The following is a 22198-nucleotide window of genomic DNA, read 5'->3' as shown; positions in this document are numbered from 1 at the left end:
TGGGGCTGAACACAGAGTAGGTATTTGGTGAATATTTTTTGTATAAAGGCATAAATGATGACTAATAGCAAATACGGGGACTCAGGATGTTAATTTCTTCATTGGACACACAGCCTCTGTATGAATCTTGCTGACTGCAAAGGAAATGTCACCAACTGTCAGAGATATAGCAACACATTGCTCAAACATATGTGCCAGGAAAGCCAGAAACTTGTTATTGTATGTGTGAGAAATCCATAACCAACACAGTCAAAGAAACTCTCTTGGATTCTTTGCTGGACTCCAGCAACATATTTATACCCATTTCATTCTCTTGTGGGTTTACAAGGAAAATTTATCACTGTGCTCCTTTGTGGGAAAGTCATAGGGCACAATGAGAACTCCAGCTGGATGGTGTCCCTCCCTCTGTGCTTTCTAACTTGTTCTCTTGAGGCCTCTTCTTCCCCCAAGATTGAGTCATTCACTTTGCAAGTGACAACAGAGACTTTAAACTCAGGGAAAGAGGCTTCTGGCCCAAAGATTTTAGATGTATGCTTGCAGTGTGAGTGATTCTACTCTCCAGAGCTAGATAAGCCTCTGGCTGGGGAAGAGGGGAGAAGAGATGGGGGGCATTATTCAAACTGGAAGCTGACTCAGTTCCGAGGTCCTCTGGGGGCACTACCCTGGGAAAACCATTAATTTCCAGTGGCCAGCTCATCTGCCACTATGTGTCCAGCTTGAACTGATAGTTGTAGGTGACCCAGAGACTGGCTGGTTCTGTGCACAAACTTCTACCAACCCTTGTAGCCAACTCTCATGTTTCTTCTTGGGGAAATCCTTTAAATAATGAGCGGGAAGCATGGACACGTTTTGGTCTGAGGGTGACATATTAGTAAAGCCTTGATCAAAGTGGGACAGCACAGAAACTGCTGGAATTCACCCTATGAACTATGGTACTCACGGGCATGTCACAACCTTTTTCAGCAGTGAGGAGAGCTCTAGAGTCAGACTGCATGGGTTCTAATCCTACTACCATTTTCTAGCTGTTCATGACCCTGTTTCTCAACCTGTCTTGTGATCTTTTCAGTGATTATTAGTTTTGAGTTGTAAGCAACAGAAATTGCCTTAGTAGCAAAAACAGCTTATTGGAAGGATATCCAGGACTCATAGATGTGAAGGCAGCATGGGATGTTGAGAAGGAAGTCTCAAATGGTTGCCTAGCCAGGGGAGTGTGGTCTGAATGCAGTCCCAAAGATGGAATGGAGCATCAACCATTTTCAGTCTCATTGGATCTCTGCCCAATAATATTTAATTGCTGAACTTATACTCTTAAGAGAAATTATTTGTATCAATCATTCATTCTTTCTTTCATTTATCCAAAAATGTTTATTGAGTGTCCACTTTGTGCCAGGCACAGTGCTAGGGGCCAAGGAGTCACATGGTGAATACGAGTAAACATAGCTCAGGTCCACATGAAACTAAGCATGCGGAGGTACAGACAGACATGTATCAAATACTCACAAATATATGTAAAACCATCGCTGATGAGTGTTAGGAAGAGGCACATGTTGTTTATAAAAGGAGGATCTTGCCTTGTCCAGATTTCAGGAATGTCTTCCCCCATCAAGTGATGCCTGAGCTGAGAGCTGAAGGATGAGTTGGCATGAACTACGCAAAGAACAAGAAAAAGAGTAAGAGTTCCAGGGAGCATGAGCTGAAAGTGCATGTGCTCTGAGGCCAGAAGGAACTTGGTGGACACCATGAGGACCAGAGGAAAGGCCAGTGTGGCTGGAGCAGGGAGTGTGGTCTGAGATGGGACTGGAGAGTTGGGTTGGATGTCAGATCATTCAGGGTCCTGTAGGCCATGTTAAGGAGTTTGGTCAGCAATGGATTTGGACATGACCCAACATCATTGGCATTTGAAAAGAGAATGAAGCAGTAGTTTGGAAATGTGTTGGAGGAGGCTACAGGGACAGCAACACCCAGTGTAATAATTGTGACTCAGGAGTCTGCAGAAACATGTCCTGTGTTGTTGCATGTAGCAGATGACACAGAGAACTGTTCCACCAGGTATGTTGTCTCCCATCTATTACCAACATTTGCTAACTGACAGCTCAAATACTGTCTTTAATGCTGCCCTCTACAGAGGTGTCATTAGCAATTAGAATTCTGTGGCATCTCTCGAATAGATCACAGAGATTTCCATAAAAAGAAATGTGAAAGAAAAAGACTGTACATTTGTCTACGCCCCAGCTAGATTTTACCCTTCCCATGCTAATTTAATAAAAATAGTTGTATCCTTCCTAGCAGTCCTCCATTGTTATTTTTAATTCACTTATTTATCCAACAATTGGATAACTGCTATATCCACTTTTGCTCTAGGTGTTGGTGAACCAAAGATGAATGAAAGAGTCCTTTCTCTCCTGAAAGAGCACATTCTAACAGGAGGGGAGATCAACATGTAAATAGTGAACTAATATGCTGCGATTGATTCTATAAGTGATAAATTTAAAAAAAAATATGAGTCTTAGAAAAGTAATGATTCATCAGGCACTGTGGCTCACGCCTGTAATCCCAGCACTTTTGGAGGCTGAAGTGGGCCAGTCACTTGAGGTCAGGAATTCGAGACCAGCCTGGGCAACATGGTGAAACCCCGTCTCTACTAAAAACACAAAAAATTACGCTGGTGTGGTGGTGAGTGTCTGTAACCCCAGCTACTCGAGAGGCTGAGGCAGGAGAATCACTTGAACCCAGGAAGCAGAGGTTGCAGTGAGACGAGATTGCACCACTGCACTCCAGCCTAGGTGAGAGAGTGAGATTGTGTCTCAAAAGAAAAAAAGAAAAAAAAAAAAAAAAAAGAAAAGAAATCATGACTGCTTCTGTAGAGATGACAGGGAAAGCTTTGCTGAGGGAGTAATTTTTGTCTTGGTTATAATAGCTGAGGCTATAGTTTAAGAAGAGGGAAATCTGCACTGGAGGAAGGAAAATATTTTAGGTTAAGTAGTAAGTATATAAGATGAATTTGGTTAGTGGGTATACAAATATATCATGTATGCTTGGAAAGTATGTTTGGAAATAATCTGTATGCTACACTGATTTAAATAGAATGTTCTAATTCTGTCATTATTTAGCATATAGCCACCAGCCCCATTAGGCAATATACATTTACATTTAAATTAAATAAAATTTCACTTCCTCAGTAACACTAACCACATTTTAAGGGCTCAATAGCCACAAGTGGCTAATGGATACCATATTGGACAGTGCAGATATACGATATTTCATTACTGCAGAAAGTTCTATTTGAAAGTGCTGTACTAGCCTAACTGGCTTTAGGAGAATATGAATTGATCTGTAGATATAGAAAGACCTTGGTAAGGGTCAGTAAGGGAAGAGACGGCAGGGTGTTTAGATTCTTGAGAACACAAGAGTGAGATGAGCCAGTTGGAAATAAACCAAGTGAACCAGAGGATTAGCTGAGGCACTTCTGACTGTCTTGGTTAGAGGGAATTTTCAATTCATACTAATGACATGATAATGAGAAAAGCCACGTGCAAATCAGATAAACGAGAATTCTGAGTGACCTGGCTAGTTTCATCGTGCAGGAAAGTTGGGGAGAAATTAAGGAAGATTGTGTGCCAGAGGAAAAATAATGGAATGCTAAGTGGCTGGTGGGCTGTCAACAGAAGGGTTGAACCAAGTCTCTGAGCTTGAGAACTTCCGGGTGTGACTATGCCAGTGAAAATCAAGTATGTGATTGTAAAACCATGCTGTCAGGCATGTTGAACCAGGTAGCCTCTCTGTCTAGAGGAAAACCAGACTGGGAGAGACAATAGTGCTCTTTCTCTGGCAATTAGCTTGGGTAACTAAATTTTGTCACTTTGATCCTCAATATTTCTCACCTTTTGCTACCTAAAAAGAGGGTTCCAGTCTACTCAAAGGTGTTAAGTTGGGTGGAATATAAAGTCAACTTGGGGAGAGAGAAGGTGGCTCGGAAGTGCATTGGAGCAGCAGGAGAAATGTGTTCAAAACCATGAAGGAGGAAAAAGCATGGCATGTTTGAGAACTAATCTTGTGATTGAAACAAAAAGAGTATGAGGTAAATGGTAAATGAGGCTGGTAATTTAGGGTGGGGCCAGACCATCAAGAGTGGGCTGGAATGTTGCTATAAGGAGAAGCAGAGTGGAAAGATCATGCTCTTTGAAGCCAGGGCTCCCCCACTTATTGTCTCTGTGACCTTGGGTGAGATAAGTTACTTTTCTGTGCTTCAGTTGTCTCATAATTACACTCTGTAAGTAGGGGTTTCCTACTGAAATGAGCACCAACACTTTAAACGCTATGATTTAGATGTGCAAAAAAGTATAGCTTCTTTGTTTCCCATAACTTACCTCAACCTCATGAGTGTCGATTCCCTTAACTTTGCTCACACATTTGAATAGACCTTTAGTTCTGCTTCTCTCAGGGGGTTGCCCTTCCTCCTCTTCCTCATAAGCTGGTGCCTGTGTACATGTATTATTAATATATGTTTTGTCACGGACTGGGGCCTGGCCCACTGGGCCACAAGGCTCATCTCTATCTTTGCTGACCTCGTGAAGATGTGCTTGGTCCCACTTGGCAACTGCTGCTGAATCTCAGAGACAGTAGAACTTTTATTTTTTTGGGTGTGTTTCCTTTCTTCCTGTGTTGATGTGGGCCCTGTAACTGCAGATCCCCTGAATCTCAGCTACATCTTCCCTCTGAACTCAAGGTGTGGTTGCCAACCCAGCCTCACTCTAGAGTCAACTCTCACTGGACTCCTGACCCTCAACCTAATCTTCTGTATTCCTCGCTGTGTACATGTAGAAACATCTGGACTCCTCCAGGCCATCTCCTTTCCAAAAATATTCCATGTTTCCTTTTCCTTCACTGATGCACATTTGTTGAAGACACTGAGAAAAGTGTCCTCCTTCCAGGAGTACAAATGGGAAGTTGGTCTGAAATTCCTGAGGCTTCCAGTTGCCCTGTCAAGTTCTCTGGCATCTTTACTGTCTCTCATGCAGCCCCACCCAGGCTTCTGTGCCTATAGAAGTCAGTATCTTTGGGCCTGACCTCCTTTCCTCTTCCTCCACATTGCCCCCAGACTCCCCACCATGCAAATACACCCCATTTCCTGTCTGGGCAGCTGAAAAATTTCCTTATGTCATATCCTGCTTTCCAGGTTATGAAAATTCAGGTTTTCCTCTGGCTTGTGGTTAAAAAAAAAAAAAAAATACATTCAGATCTTAAAGTTTTACTTTCAGTGTGTGAAAGGCAGATTTTAGAATTCCTTTTTCTTGCTCAGCTCACTCTGGCTCCCAAGATCATTGTTTCACTGGCGTGTCTTTGTCCTAAAGGGATGATGATTAATGGAAACACCAATGGATGAAGTTGGAGGATACAGGAATCTATACGGCTAAGGATATAGAAGCAGACTGTTAGCTCAAGCAGAATTTGAGCAAGGCTGCTCTCAGAAGGAGGGCTTCTCAGGTCCCCCAAGTTTTTCACAGGAACTTACAGCAATGAATGATGTTACCTGGGCTGACTGAGGAGTCTGTTAGGCATGACAAGCTCCTCTACCATTCTAATTTTTATTAACACCTCCTGACCCCTTTCTCTGCCTGACTGGCCTACCAGGTGTGCTATATATATATATATATATAGGCACAATATAGTTCCATCTCCTTTTTTAGTGTTCACTGTAATCCTAAACAAAGTGAAGTTCTCACAACCACCCATCTATCAGCCTTTGAGGGCCACTCCTGCAGTATAAGACTCTACACCCCAATTTCATGGTTATAGCTGAGCAATATTTTTTATTGTTTTATTGCTGGGTTTCTCAACCTTGCACTATTCACATTTTGGACTTTGTTGTGATATTTCCTTGTTGTGAGGGGCTGTCTTGTGCCACTGTAGGATGTTTAGTACCTCCCTGGCCTCCACCCACTAGATGCCAGTCATCTCTTCCCAGTGTGATCATCAGAAATATGTCCAGACATTGCCAAATATCTCCTAGAGGACAAATTGTCCCTGGTTGAAAACCACTGCTCTAATGTGTATCTACTCTACTCGGGAAAAATGGAAACTGTTTACTCAATAGAAGAAAACCCACAAGGTACATGATTTAAGGGAAATTTGAAAAACAACCTTGTTTAATAATTTAAAAATATCATAATTGTTATATTACTAAACAGAAGATTTACATAATGCCCAGCATATAATTTTTAAAAATATGGTTATTGTAAGGATTTTGGACTTAAACCAGGAGGAAGAGGTTTGCCACTGTTGATTTTTAAAACAGTATACTGGGCTGGGCATGGTGGCTCATGCCTGTAATCCCAGGACTTTGGGAGGCAAAGGTGGGCGGATCACGAGGTCAAGAGATAGAGACCATCCTGGCCAACATGATGAAACCCCGTCTCTACTAAAAATACAAAATTAGCTGTGCCTGGTGGCGCACACCTGTAATCCCAGTTGAGACAGGAGAATCGCTTGAACCTGGGACATGGAGGTTGCAGGGAGCTGACATGGCGCCATTGCACTCCAGCCTGGCAACAGAGTGAGACTCAGTCTCCCACCAAAAAAAAAAAAAAAAAAAAATTAATAATAAAAAAATTAAAAAAAGAAAAAAAGAGAAAAAAACAACTATATACTGGCAATATCAGATTTCTGTTTTAGAAAGGTATCTCTGATGGCACTGTGAAGGATTGATTGAAGGAGGTGAGGTTGATGACAGCAAGATCAGTCTGTGTTTAGCAAGACAATTCCAGCACTGATGAAAGAGTGTGGGTTAGATACGTATAAATATACTGGTGGGAATGGAGATAATTACCCGCAATCAAGATATCATTCAGATATTCTCTCTAGAATGACTAGAAGGCCAACGGTGGGATCTCCTGGCAAACAGCTAGGACACTGTAGCATAAAATATTGTAATGTACAGAAGCTGTCTCTTTTTAACCCTGCAGGTGGACTAGACTCCAATCACACCCATTTAATGTGTGTTAATATTATAACAACCCATTTCTTGAAGATGGCGTTCTGCAGATATAACAACATCATTTACAATGCCCAGAGGTCTCCTCTGTTAGCTTGGAGTAACTCATTGGCAAAATCATTTTGAAAGTTTCCAGAGAGAAATGATGGCTTGTTTGTGTTCAGTTTTAGCACTGGTATTCTTTTCTATTTCATAATTTACCTGCTTTAACAGAAGACCTGGCTCCTAAACATAACTCCTTTTTGCCACTTTGTACACTTTGTGTAGGTTGCTTTCTAGTGGATGAGAAATGGCTATTGTTGCTAAAATGAACATAGGACTTGGACAGCATGAGGATTAGTAATCTGTCTGAGAGAGAGAGAGAGCAGCAAGCAGCTGAGTTCTGGAAGCAGTATGCAGTCTTTCTGACCAATTACAGATGAAAACTTGTGCATGCTTTCGTTTCCATTTTGAACTGGTAACGTTTATAAGACTAGCTGCTTATCAACCATTGGTGGTTGACAGACACAGCAAGGCCATGCTCTCATTAACTTTTGTAGATGTGGTTTTCAACTAAGGACAGTTTTTGCATTCCCCCTTTCCTTTTGTGTTAGGAAATTGGAGATAATTTTTTTTTTTCTGGGCTCTGCCATGTCTCTTTCCAACTTGCAATTTTTAATTCTCCCCTCGATAATTAGAAAAATGAGCGTTTATGATGAATTTGTTCTTAAATTATCTCAGAGAATATTCCCATCCAGATTGCAATGTTAAATATCTTCCTAAAAATCAATTAAGTCCATGAAAAGCTTCAGTGCACTGAGAGAAATGGTAGAAAGAAAACCTCCCAGCATTTTTCTCCAGAGTCTGATGTTGACAGAACCCACTCTTCCTTTACACCGTACAAAACAAATCTCTTAGGTTTTTCTTATTCTGTACTGATTTGCCATTTTGATTTTTTAGTTAAGCTCAAACTAGCTACCGATGTCCTGCTGCTCAAACCATATAGTTCCTCTGATTCAATGCCAGACAGTCCCTCTCACTATAAAAGTCATGTCTATAATCCACTGGCAGGCCACCCAAAGTGATCTTTTGATATTTCAAAGTTGTTTTATTGTACAGTTCCAGCCTCTGGCTTCATAAAATACAAGTTTCATAACAACTGTAATTGCTAAGTCCATTTTTCTCATACACTAGGCCAAGTTTTTCTGGAACATCTTGCTTTTTCCAAATTAACAGGTTCCCTCTCTCCCTCAGCTCTCCCTCCCTGACCCCCTTCCACACGGTACCCTAGGGTGGGGAATATATTGGAAACTCAACTATAGTAAAATAATTTCCTCCTCAAGGAGAAAATAAGGCTCACGCCTGCTTAAAAAAGAGAACAAGCCAGATGGTATTTGCATTCAAGGATGATGATGATAATGATGATGATAATGCTGGTGGTAATGCTGCTGCTGCTGATGACAATGATGATGAGGATGGTGATGATTATGCTATTGTTAATGGTAATAGCTGATGTTTGTTGAGGGGTTATCAAATGCCATGCTTGGTGTTAGGTGCTTTCCATACACTACATTACTGAATCCTCACAATGATTCAGTAATGAGGCACTGAGTCAATCATGAGGCACTATTACTACTCCCATTTTACAGATAAGGGAACCAAGAGAAGTTATGAATCAGTGGAGATTATAAAGAGAAGTAAAAGTTGTCCTGGATGTTAACAGTAAAGGCAATACGTGGTGGTATTGATTCATTTATTTATTTATTAATAAAATTTTTATTATAACCTACATTCTAAGCCTTTAGTTGAGTGCTAAGCTATAACACTCTCCAAGGCAATATTTAATATGCCTAAAATGATGATTATTTTAGATATTCCTAGAAAATATCTACATGGAAAAAGTGATGACTATTTTAGGCATTCATAGAAAATATCTCTGCTGACACCTACATGAACATTTACCATGTTGGAAGCTTGGTACTGAAAAGTCTAAAAGACACAGTCCCTTGTAGATATCATAAAACCAAGTAGGGAAGAAATTTAGCCCTCTTATTGTTAGTAGTATTAATCTATTTTTTAAAATGAAAATTCCCTGACAGTTATAATAAAATATTTTAGATATATTTAACATAAAAATGAAAAAGGCTTAGTCCCATTTATTAATTTTTATTGAGTTTGGATTGAATCTTTGTTTCTAAAGGTAGTAAATTTTTTAAAAAAGAACAGTAGCAAACTCTGTTTTGCATACAAGTATATTCCTATTAGTTTGTAAGTATTATGTCTACTTTGAGTTGTTTAAGATGAATTTATCCTGAAATATTAAGATGAGGGGGACAGTTAGATATAAGTGAGATAAAGAGATAAGTCTATTTTTTTTCACATTGGTACCAAACTAATGGAATATTGTACAATCCCATATTCTGAAAGACGGTATAACACAAATATTTAAGATTCTTTAAAAAGGCTGTGTTGAGGTTTACAAATGACAACCAAGGAAAATTGCCATTTGAATCTGATGTCAGGGAGGCTACGCTTTCTTGGAGCTGTTAATAGCCATCATTTGTTGAGAATATTCTATGTCAGCACTATGTTATGCAACTGTTTGAAGTTATATATACACTTTTATCCGAGCTCCTTCACCAATAGTGTTATGGAAATAAGTTGTGTAATCACAGAGATTAAAGATTATTTATCTTAGCCTTTAATGTAAAATGAAAGAAAGAAATACAGATGTACATATCAATATAGCTATAAGGATGTTCATTTTAGTATTGTTTTGAATGACAGGAAATGAGAAACAACTCAAATGTCCACCAATAGGGAATTTTAAAAATAAATTATATAGCATGTAGTCATTAAAATGACAATGCAGAAAACTAATGAAGATGTGGGGAAATGCTCACAAGAAAACTCCTCACAATATTCAATAAGATTCCGTATTTTTAAGTTTTAGATGTGCACAGAAAATTGATTAGAAAAGATATATTCTAAATGTTAGCAATGACAAAACTTAATGTTAACCATGCTTATCACTGGGTGGTGAAACGATGGGTAATTTTATGTTCTTATTTTTCCCTACCTTTACTTAAAAAATAGCCTACACTAAAGATGGGTTACTTTAGTAATTTATAAAAATAGCAAAAGTCACAAAAAAAGAGAGGGAAAGAAAGCAGGGAAGGAAGGAAAGAAAGCAGGGTGGAGGGAGAGAAGAAGGGAAGGAGGGAGGGAAGAACAGAAGGGAGAAGGAAAGCCAGTTAAAGGGCTTTAAGGCAAATGAAGAGCCCAGGAAACATAAAAATCTAATATAACTTGAATAGGTTAACATTTCAAAAAATGGAGAACAATATTATCCCTGGTGATTAAACTTTTCCTCCTTCTTGCATTTCTTATATTCATTTTTTGCAGACTGAATTGTTTTGGACAGAGAGATTTAGATTTGACTAGGCAACTAGACCTTGTGGTTTGCCCTGTGTTATAAATTACTTGACCCAAACATTGCTGTGCTATGGGGATATCTAATGAGCACTTTATAAATGTTTTCATTTCAATTATCACCATAGCCAGATGCTTCAATAACAGGAACCATTTTTGAAATCCTGTTCACAATTTATGAATGTGTAGAATTACTGAATCCATTCCCTGTGCCACACCACTCCCAGAGTACAAGTGAAATACAAAATAAATACAGAACAATTATGGTGATGAGGATTATTAGACACATAAAAAATAAAATCATAGCTATTTCACTTGAATCTTGGAGAAATGTAGTTCTGTTATAAAGTGGGGAAAGTGTGTACTTTTGACTATAAATTATGTTGGAATTAAAACATAGAAGTTGCTATAATATCAATTTCTCTAATATTAATGTGCTAGGGTGGTTGGAAATTACAATGCTGAAGTAGAATGTGATTAGAAAAGGGTAAAGTTTGTAGAATTGGGGAGGCTGAGTGGGTGGTACCAAGACCAGCTACCTAACTGCAGAGTCCAGTGAAGAATGAAAATTCAGGCCCCCCTGTGCAAAACTTATTAAGAATCTCAAGATTGTGATAACTGAGCAGTAAACCAAGTGCAGAGCCTGTCTAAGTGTGGGGCCTTGTGTGGCTGCTCAGGTTGCACAGCCATGAAGCCAGGCTGTCTGGTGATGCCAGGGTTCTGGTCCCATGGTGTCATCAACTATGTGACCAAGCCAGTTGCGTATTTTCCCTAAACTTTATGTTCCTCATCCTTAAAGCCAAGAGGATATTTTTCAGGAAACACTTTGTTGTGACAGAGACCCAACTCCCACTAGTGCAAGCCATCAGAGGGAGATTTCTGGGCTCATGTAACAGTTCAGGCATGGTATTGGCTTTACTTTAGAGTAGAGATTGGTGAACTTTTTTTGTCCATAGCCAGATAGTAAATATATTCAACTTTGTGGGCCTTATGGTCTCTGTTGCAACTATTCAGCTCTGCTGTTGTAGCACAAAAACACCCACAAATAAGATGTAAATGAATGAGCATGATTATGCTCTAGTAAAACTTTCTTTACGGACACTATAGAGGAGTTTCATATTATTTTTACATGTCATGAAATGTTATTCTTCATTTGATTTTTTTTCCCCAACCATATAAAAATGTGAAAACCTATGTAGCTGTCTGGTCATACAAAAACAGGCAAAGGGCTGGATTGGACCTGTAGTTGTTGGTTTGATGACTCATATTCTAGAGACAGAAGCCATCCGTATTCATCTGTTTTCACACTGCTGATAAAGACATACCTGAGACTGGGAAGGAAAAGAGGTTTACTTGGACTTACAGTTCCACATGGCTGGGGAGGCCTCAGAGTCATGGCGGGAGGCGAAAGACACTTCTTACATGGTGGTGGCAAGAGAAAATGAGGAAGAAGCAAAAACAGAACCCCCTGATAAGCCCATCAGATCTCGTGAGACTTATTCACTACCATGAGAATAGCACGGGAAAGATCAGTCCTCCATGATTCAATTACCTCCTCCTGGTTCCCTCCCACAACACGTGGGAATTCTGGGAGATGCAATTCAAGTTGAGATTTGGGTAGAAACAGAGCCAAACCATATCAGCATCATTAGGTATTGTTGTCTCTCTCTGTGTTTCTTTCTCACATGGCTCTGTCCTCTTTTGTTGTTGATCTGATTCTTTTCCACTACAGATAAACTTCCTCCACATGACCAGATGAGTGGAGTGAGATGAGGAGCAAGATTGCCAGGGAGAACTCCTGCCTTGCCATTCCAGCCCAGTTACTTGGAGGAAAGAGTGCCTCTCCTGTCTTCCAGTGGCTGCAAATAAAATCCTCTATGACTGGATTGATTTGACTTATGTGCTTATGGCTTATGTGATGTCAACCACTGTGGGTAAAGGAACGGGACATTCTGATTGACCAGCCCAAACTCTTGTGGCCACCAACACCTGTGGCATCGTTGGAGAACAGAGTCCATACATTTTCCAGCCCCGTCAGAGCCAGATGTCTTAGAGAGGAGATCACTCTTCAAAGGTATGAGCCAAAGGATGTAGAGAAAAACAGTACAAGGTTGCCACAAGGAGGATGGAAAAAATATTCTTTAAGACCCTTTCAGGAGCATACTCAGAAAAGATTATTTTTATGGTATGTGAATTGTATCTCAAGAAAGCTGTTCTTTAAAAAGAGAGTCTTATGGGGATAACTTTATATCATTCAAAGTATGGAGTGATTTGCAATGATCCATCCATTACTGGGGGGAAAATCAACTTTCCCATAACCATCTTTCTTTTCCAAATTACCACATCCAAATATTTTGAAAATATTCTCTAGTTTTGTAAACCTGACTCCTTCCTCTCCCAGTCACTCTTCAACCGATGGCAATCTGGTCCCCATTCTTCCCCTGCCACTAAAGAGGTTTGCTGGGGTACCAAGGACCTTCAGATCATCACAGATCTGTCTTAACTTACATACTGTGCCAAATTGTAAAAAGCTGAACATGCTCTTCCAACTGATGTCTCTTTTATTGGCTTTCATAATTCTATAAGGATGGTGCCTTGCAGTTTATGACAATTACACGATCTCACCTAATTTTTACAGCAAATATGAATGTAGAAAGGACAGGTCCTGCTGCCTCTACTTTAAAGATGAGAAGACTGACATTCAGAAACATTAAATGACTTGTTCCAGACCCCATTCTTGGCACCTAGCAGAGCTGGGACTTGAATGCTAGTCTTTTGATACCAAATCAAGACTTTTTTTTTCTTTTTTTTTTTTCCTAATGTACTTACCGACATCTTACAGCAATCAATGGATTTTCCTTCCTTCTCTCTAACCCTGCTGGGTCCTGTTATTTGTCTCATAGGGAATTTACAGGTGGTCATCAAGGGTCTCTAACTTCTCCAGACTCTCTTATTTGGCAATAATTCCACATGAGATGACTCTTGGAAGATTTTTCAGGTCTCTGCTATTGATATGAACCATCACTTCTTCTGTCTCTTGCCCCTAGCACTTTTTATATGTTCCCCCATGGCTTTAATCATACAATGTCTCCTCTGTGCTTTACTCTCTAATGATGAGGATCTTTGTTATCGTCTTAACATCTTTTTGTAACCGAAGTGCTGTGTACACAGATGATAAACATTTTTCAATAAAATGCAATTGAACTTAAAAACTTTTATGCATGAAAAGATAACAATAGATTGAAAGGCAACCCACACAATGGCAGAAAATATTGGCAAATCATATTTCTAATATGGGATTAATACCTAGGATATATAAAGTACTCCTACAACTCGAGAACAAAACACAACCCAATTCAAAAGTGGGCAAACAACTCAAAATGACATTCCTCCAAAGAAGATACGTAGATGGCAAATAAGCACATGAGAAGATGCTCAACATCATGAATAATTATGGAAGTGCAAATCAAAACCACGATAAGATACTGCTTCACTCTCATTAGGATGAGTATTACTGAAAAACAAAAAATAAACAAGCAATAAAAACCCAAGACAGAAGATAGTAAGCGTTGGTGAGGATGTGGAAAAAATGGAACCCTTGTGCATTACGGATGGGAATGTAATATGCTGCAGCCACTGTGGAGAATAGTATGGTGGTCCTCAAAAAATTAAACATAGAATTACCAGATGATCTAGCAATTCTACTTCTGGGCGTGTGCCCAAAAGAATTGAAGGCATTTATCCAACAGATGAATGGATAAGCAAAATATAGTGTATGCATATAATGGAATATTATTCTGCCTTAAAAAGGAATTCTGATACGTGCTACAACATAGATAAACTTTGAAGATACTATGTTAGGTGAAATAAGCCAGACATAAAAGGACAAATATTATATGTTTGTACTTACATGATGAACCTACAGTATTCAAATTCATAGAGACAGAAAGTAGAATAGTGATTACCAGTGGCTGGGGGAAGGAAGGAATGTGGAGTTATTTTAAAATTTAATTTAATTTTTATTTTTTGTTGAGATGAGGCCTTGCTATGTTGTCCAGGCTGGTCTCAAACTCCTGGGGTCAAGCAGTCAGCCCACCTGAGCCTCCCAATGTGTTGGGGTTATAGGCATGAGCCATCTTCCCCAGCAGAATGGGAGAGTGATTGTTAAGGGTGTATAGAGTTTCAGTTTAGAGGAATGGAAAAGTTCTGGAATTGAGGGTGGTAACTGTTGCACAGCAATGCGAATGTACCTAATGCCATAGAGCTATACACTTGAAAATGAGATAATCGGCCGGGCGCGGTGGCACAAGCCTGTAATCCCAGCACTTTGGGAGGCCGAGACGGGCAGATCAAGAGGTCAGGAGATCGAGACCATCCTGGCTAACACGGTGAAACCCCGTCTCTACTAAAAAATACAAAAAATTAGCCGGGCGAGGTGGCGGGTGCCTGTAGTCCCAGCTACTCGGGAGGCTGAGCGGAGCTTGCAGTGAGCTGAGATCCGGCCACTGCACTCCAGCCGCGGCAAGAGAGCGAGACTCCGTCTCAAAAAAAAAAAAAAAAGAAAAGAAAAAAACAAAATGACAGAATCATAAATTTTATGTTATGCATATTTTACCACAAGACAAAAATGAAAAGAAATGCAATTGAACTTAACTGCATTCTAGAAGACATTTTTAGTGCTCTGGGTAGTCTCTAGAGTAGTGGTGTAACATAATGGGTTAAATACTCTCATTCCCAAGACAATCAGCCATAAAATTGAACCCAGACTTGTCACTTTTGAGTGTGTAACCTTGGGCAGGTCACTGACCTCACTGAGCCTCACTCTCCCTAGCTCTGGAATTGGTATAATAACAATTGCAACGACCCCATGGGGTTGGTATGAGGATAAGGATTGCAAAAAGACACTTAACAAAGTATCTGGACTAAAGCAAGCCTTTGGTGAGTTAAAGCTATTATGATTTAATGTATTTTACATATGCTAAATAATAAGGACAATTTATGGAGTTTCTCAATGAGTTCTTTGCCTCCTGGGCTATCATCTGGGATGGAATCTCTGTGCAATCATCCATTTTCATGGACGTGTGGAGTCTGAATGTCTTCAGTTTGCTTTAGCCTCACTCCCCCATCATCTGCCTAATGGACTCAGACCTGCAAAGGATGAGTGAACGAGACAGGTGAGGCTTGTCAGCCATTCTTGGCAGAGATCCATGATATGGATATAATTTAGCAGCCAATTTTATACTGTACATTCTTGCCAGCATGAGCACACTGCAGCCTTGGCCCTCATGTGTCTTTGTGTACACTGGGGTTCATGATATTTGGGGGGTGTTTTGTAAAATGATTAAGCCAGAGGCTGCACGGGGTATTATTTAATTAGGACAGATGTCTCTGCATTCCATTTAAGAGGCTGTTTCTGATCTTGCTACACAATTCCACAGAGCATATCTGAGGGTAGAGTTCCTTTTGAACTCTGCAGGAGGTTTGTTCTTAGATAAGCATCCCAGCTCTTGGAACATGAACAGAAACTGAGCCCTTTTGGGATCATTAACTAGTGTGGTTAAAAAAAAAAATCTAGTGTCATGATATAGTAGCAAAGTGGAAAAGCTTGTCTTAAATATGGAAAAGAATGTATTGATCAGACTTTACTTATTAGGAATTTGGGCAAATTTAATCATTCTGAAGTTTACCTTTGTGATATCTATGAAGTATGGGTTACTTTTATAAGTAAATGAATCAGATAAATAAGGTAGTCTAGGTAAATGTTTAACCCATGTTTGACAATTAGCTATATTTTAAAAAGATTTGACTGGGCCAGTTTCCAGGAATTCTCCAAAATCCTTTAGCCAAATCTGTCTTACTCTTCTTCCCTATCCCTATAATCCCCCACTCCCCAATTTATTTTCTTCATGCTATTTTATTATATACCTTTGTTCATTAGACAGGAAAGTCATTTCCTCTCTCTTCTAATGCCAACTAAGTCATATAACATTGACAGAGTATCTAGTATATGTCAGAGGCTTTGTAAAACACTTGGGTCACACGGAGAATGAGGCACAGGGAAAGATCATGGCGGGGGTTAAGAACATGGACTTTGGTGTTAGATGAACATGGGTTTGAATCCTGAATCTAACACATAATGACTGTGTCACTGTGTCACTGGGAAATATTTTTTTTTTTTTTTTTTTTTTTTTTTTGAGACGGAGTCTCGCTCTGTTGACCGGGCTGGAGTGCAGTGGCTGGATCTCAGCTCACTGCAAGCTCCGCCTCCCGGATTCACTCCATTCTCCTGCCTCAGCCTCCGGAGTAGCTGGGACTACAGGCGCCCGCCACCTCACCCGGCTAATTTTTTGTATTTTTAGTAGAGACGGGGGTTTCATCGTGTTAGCCAGGATGGTCTTGATCTCCTGACCTCGTGATCCGCCCGTCTCGGCCTCCCAAAGTGCTGGGATTACAGGCTTGAGCCACCGCGCCCGGCCTGGGAAACATTCTTAATCTCTTCAAGCCTCAGATTTCCAATGCATAAAAGGTAGAGAATTCCAATATCTTGTCCAGAGGATTGCTATAGAAATCAAATGAAGTGGAGTGTATTTATTAAGCAGGTATTTCTAGATGCAAGGGTCAGATGCAGAACTCAAAATGGCATAATAATAAAAAAAAAGGCTATAATGGCTAATATAATTTAACTCAAAATGGCATAATAAAAAAAAAAGGCTATAATGGCTAATATAATTTACAGGTCTAGGAGTAGATTTCAGGTATAGCTGAGTCCAGGGGACTTAACATTACCAAGATTCTGCCTCTTTTTCCATCTCCAAGTTTGCTTTCTTTATTGGTTTCATTCTCAAGCAGCTTCTCCAGGTTTACATGATTATCCTTATAGCTAGTAACCACAGCAGAAAGCGATCTTCTCCTTCCCAGTAGTTGCGGAAAAACTGGATAAGTATGTATTTTTTTGGATTTTGGATAAGTATGTGTCATCCCTGGCCAATGACTATGGTCAGGGAGACAGAATATTTCAAGAAGTCCAGCCTGGGTCACATGACAAGTTACCTAATCCATATGAACTATAAGTATGTGTGTTTTGAGGTAGGGGCATGTGGTAGTGAGAGTACAAGAAGTTCCTCAAAATAAAATTTGGATTCTATTTCCAAAAGAAGGGGAAATGGATGCCAGCAGATAAAAATCTGGTGTCCACCAAAGCACGTTATCATAAAAGCTGTCATATAAAAATGTTTGTTCAACCCTATTAAAAAGTGGGCAAAGGACATGAACAGACATTTTTCAAAAGAAGACATACATGCGGCCAACAAACATATGAAAAAAAGATCACTATCATTGATCATTAGAGAAATGCAAATCAAAACCACAATGAGCTACCACCTCACACCAGTCAGAATGGCTGTTATTAAAAAGTCAAAAAATAACAGATGCTGGTGAGGTTGTGGAGGGAATGCTGGTGGAGGTGTAAATTAGTTCAAACATTGTGGAAAGCAGTGTGGTAATTCCTCAAAGAGCTAAAAACAGAACTACCATTCAATCCAGCAATCCCATTACTGGATATATACCCAAAGGAATATAAATCATTCTACCATAAAGACACATGAATATGTATGTTCATTGCATCACTATTCACAATAGCAAAGACATGGAATTAATCAGAATGCCCATCAATGGCAGATTGGATAAAGAAAATGTGATACATATACACTGCAGAATGCTATGCAGCCATAAAAAACAATGAGATCATGTTCTTTGCAGAAACATGGATGGAGCTGGAGGCCATTATCCTTGGCAAACGAACACAAGAACAGAAAACCAAATACTGCATGTTCTCACTTATTAGTGGGAGCTAAATAATTAGAACACATGTACACACAGAGGGAAACAACAGACACTGAGGCCTACTTGAGGATGGAGGGTGGATCAGAAAAAATACTATTGGGTACTAGGCTTAGTACCTGGGTGATGAAATAATCTTTACGACAAACTCCCGTGACACAAATTTACCTATATAATAAACCTGCACACGTACCCTTGGAACTAAAATAAAAGTTAAAAAAAGAGTGTTTGTTATTATTACAATTATTACTTCAAAAGGATTAAAATGAAAATAATGGTCAGGTATCCCATTACAAAGGAGAGAATAAGTGGTACATTCGAAGAAATTGGGATTGTTACTGATGACATACCAACAGCAGTTGGAGTGGATGCTGAGTAAAAGTGACTGAAAATACTTCAAGGACTGTTTGTTCCTGAACAGTTCTTGAAGGTTATCATTGGATGATGGTTCAGGGCAACAACAAATGCCCATAATAATGGTTCTTCAGGAAATATGTTCTTTTGTAATGACGGAGGAGTCTCTGACCACTTTAGAAATATATGACCCTCTACTAGGATAGACTACTTAATACATTCATTGATTCCTTAAGAAAGCCAGATTTATGAAGTCCTCTTATGTTTCTCTAGTGTCCTTCCCAGTATTTTGCACATTGGTGGGCATGCAACAAGGAGCTCAGTGAATGTACACACTTGTTGATTAGGTGCAAAAAAAAACCAAAACAAAACCCAGTTAATGCACATTTACAAATGGATCTCCTTTATCAATTCACACCAGCTCTAACATCAGGTCCAGCACTTTGTTAGCCATTTGTTTTTCCATTTCAGACACATGTACTAGAAAAATAACATTTGTTTTCTTTGGAAATATTTTCCTGTTCATATTTTACTAAGTTAGACTGGCATTATCTTTACTGATCCAAATTAGTGCAATATTACAGCATACACACTCTTGAATACTTATTCTTTTGTTCTCACACTATTCAAAAGCTATTTTCTTAGTTTAGTTTTCCAAAATGTGATTATTTCCAGCTCTTCCATTTTAGGCTCAAGTATCTTTTAAATGAATCATGATAAAGATAAATACCTTACATATCAACTCATAAAAACAAACACCTCAATTTCAGACTTTATTCTGTTTATAGCCAAAAAATTTGGTATCAAATATTCTTATTAGTTACAATCCCATTATGTCCCCAAGACATTGAGTCATGTAATGTTTGGGGCCAATTTTTTTTTCTCCCTTTTCCTTTATTTTTCTATTAGTGCAGGAAAATCAGTATCTTAGCCTTTGAAAAATGTGTTTCAAGATCTATTTCATTTAAGAAGATCATACGATAAGCAGGAAATATAAACAGTTTTTTAAATCAAAATCTTTTTATGTTTGCAGTGAACTTTTAATAAGTTCAATCCATTGTTTTCCATCCATCATGCCTTAAGGAATATATTCTGCTTGATTTATGATGCACAAGTTTATTATTTTCCTAAGTTATTAACAGTTCCTACAAGGTGCTCTGGTTAATTAGGAAACATTTTATCATTTGATTTTCTATTTAGGAATCCTTAACTCATTTTTTGCTGTGCATTTCCAGAGACCATGGCTAGTATTTGGCAGGGTTTTCACCCTCTTTTGGTGCTTATTCTTTTGTCTTCTATCTGATGCTAAGCCTCGCTCTATCACCTTAAAAACATCTCCTTAACTAGCTTCCTATCACTATCACCATCCTTCGTCCCACAACTACATTTTATAGTGCTAGGGGTTCTCCAAAGGGACTAATCAAACATTTATTGGCTAAGTTTGAGAAAAAAAATCTTTAGAGTGTATCACAATACCTAAAACAGTGGTGTAAAGAAACATTTACACACACACACACACATTAAAATATTTATTTTTTAGCTAACTGTTCAGCTTGTCTAGAAAATCCATAGGATTTTTTTTGAAAGACATTAGTTTTCTTTAAATCATACCTGGCATAATTTATGATCCATTCAGGAGATTGGGAAAAAACTTACAAAAATTTTTTTTAGAGCAGAAGTCTGTTTGGAAAAGGGTAGAAAGGGAGAGTAGTTGGGTGATTCCTTACTTCAAGACATGTTTTCAAGCACCATGTGAGTGGCAAGGATGGAGTTAGGGCCACTTGAATGTGTAAGAGTAATTTTTTTTATTGAATTAGAAAAATGTCAATAAAATATAAAGATCTGACCCTGATATGGTTATTTTTTAAAATGGTTATTTCTTCAACATCATCCTCTCTTTACCACTCAGGAAAAAGGATATTGGTAGCTGAGAAATATTTTGACCATATCTGTTTTTTATCTTTATGTCATCTTTAGCCTTAACCACATGGAAATAATATTTATGTTAAAGAGATTGTAAAAGCATCACAATGTGTATTGGTGAAGAATGTGTAACATTAAGCACTCCCATGCATTGATAATATATCCTGTATTGGGCAATGACATTATAGTTTTTATGGATGCCTAAAGTGACCAGCAGGCTCTATTTTCTTGGGCAAGCAAATGGCCCATATAATAACAGTACATAATACCTCCACAGACAAATAAGTTATGTTTATTGTGGGAAATCATCTTATTGGTCATCTAGGCCATGAAGATAAAGAAGAGGCTAACACAATCAGTACTATCTTAGCTACAGCTGGTGATAATTGGACACAATTTACTTGCTTTTTATCAACCAAAATGAATAGGTTGACCACTGATTTTGCTAGGATCATTTTGGCACAAACTAGATTGCATGGAGAATGTGAAACTAACAGTGGATTGGGTATACTCAGAAAACAGTGGGAAAGTAAATTTAAAGATTGGCTAAGGGTTTTTTGTTTGTTTGTTTTGAGACAGAGTATCAGTTCGTCTCCCAGGCTGGAGTGCAGTGATGCAATCTCAGCTCACTGCAAAACCTCCGCCTCCCAGCTTTAAGTGACTGCCTCAGACTCCCGAGTAGCTGGGATTACAGGCATGTGCCACCACGCCTAGCTAATTTTTTGTATTTTTAGTAGAGACAGGGTTTCACCATGTTGCCCAGGCTGGTCTCAAACTCCTGGGCTCTAGAAATCCACTTGCCTCGGCCTCCCAAAGTGCTGGGATTACCAGGCATGAGCCACTGTGCCCTGCCAATCCCATAGATTTTTTTTTAAAAGAAGTTTTATTGAGGTGTACTTTGCAAATCATAAAATTCACTTATTTTAAGTGTATAATTTAATGATTTTTAGTAATGTACTGTTGTGTGACCATTACAACACTCTAAGTTTTGAATATTTTTATTACCCCCAAAGGAGATGCCAATTTGCAGTTACTCCTTGTTTCCACACTCATCCTCAGGCAGCCATTAGTCTACTTTCTGATTCTGTAGATTTGCCTTTTATGAACATTTTATATAAATTGAATCACAAAATCTGTGATCTTTGTATGTGGCTTCTTTCACTTAACATAGTATTTTTGGAGTCCACACACATTTTAGCATTTGTCAATACTTAGTTCTTTTTTATAGTATTCCATTGTACAACTATGTCACATTTTGTTTATCCATTCACCAACTGATGGATGTTTGAGTTGCTTCCGCTTTTCAACTGTCATGAATAATGCTTGCATGAACATTTGTGTGCAAGCCATCATGTATACGTATGTTTTCAGTTCTCTTGGTGAGATACCTAGGAGTGATTTTTACTGTCATATGGTAAATTTATGTTTAACATTTTAAGAAACTTCCACACTGTTTTCCAAAGAGGCTGCACTATTTTATCTACTTGCTAGCAATGTATGAGGGTTCTAGTTTCTCCACATCCTTGTCAACACTTGTTATTTGCGTCTTTTTGTTTATAATTATTCTTACATGTGTATGTGACATGGTATGTCATAAGTGTTTGGTGGGTGTTCATTCTCAGTTGTGCATCATTCTAGTGTTCTTCAGATAAGTGCTGAATATCTATTATGTACCAGCCC

At 38.8% G+C, this 22198-nt stretch overlaps 1 long non-coding RNA gene across 1 annotated transcript in view; it reads left to right on the top strand.

Annotated features, from left to right (window-relative positions):
- Positions 1 to 13614, top strand: part of LOC135969524 (uncharacterized) — an 85892-nt gene extending 72278 nt beyond the window's left edge. The window contains exon 2 of the long non-coding RNA XR_010584783.2: positions 12135 to 13614. This is a non-coding gene — a long non-coding RNA (uncharacterized lncRNA). The remainder of the gene's footprint in view (positions 1 to 12134) is intronic.
- The last annotated feature ends 8584 nt before the right edge of the window (positions 13615 to 22198 follow it).

This window comes from Macaca fascicularis, chromosome 2, assembly GCF_037993035.2.
Source record: "Macaca fascicularis isolate 582-1 chromosome 2, T2T-MFA8v1.1".
NCBI classification, from domain to species: domain Eukaryota; kingdom Metazoa; phylum Chordata; class Mammalia; order Primates; family Cercopithecidae; genus Macaca; species Macaca fascicularis.
The sequence above is the reverse complement of the archived record's forward strand: the minus strand, read 5'-3'. Positions and strand labels throughout refer to the sequence as shown.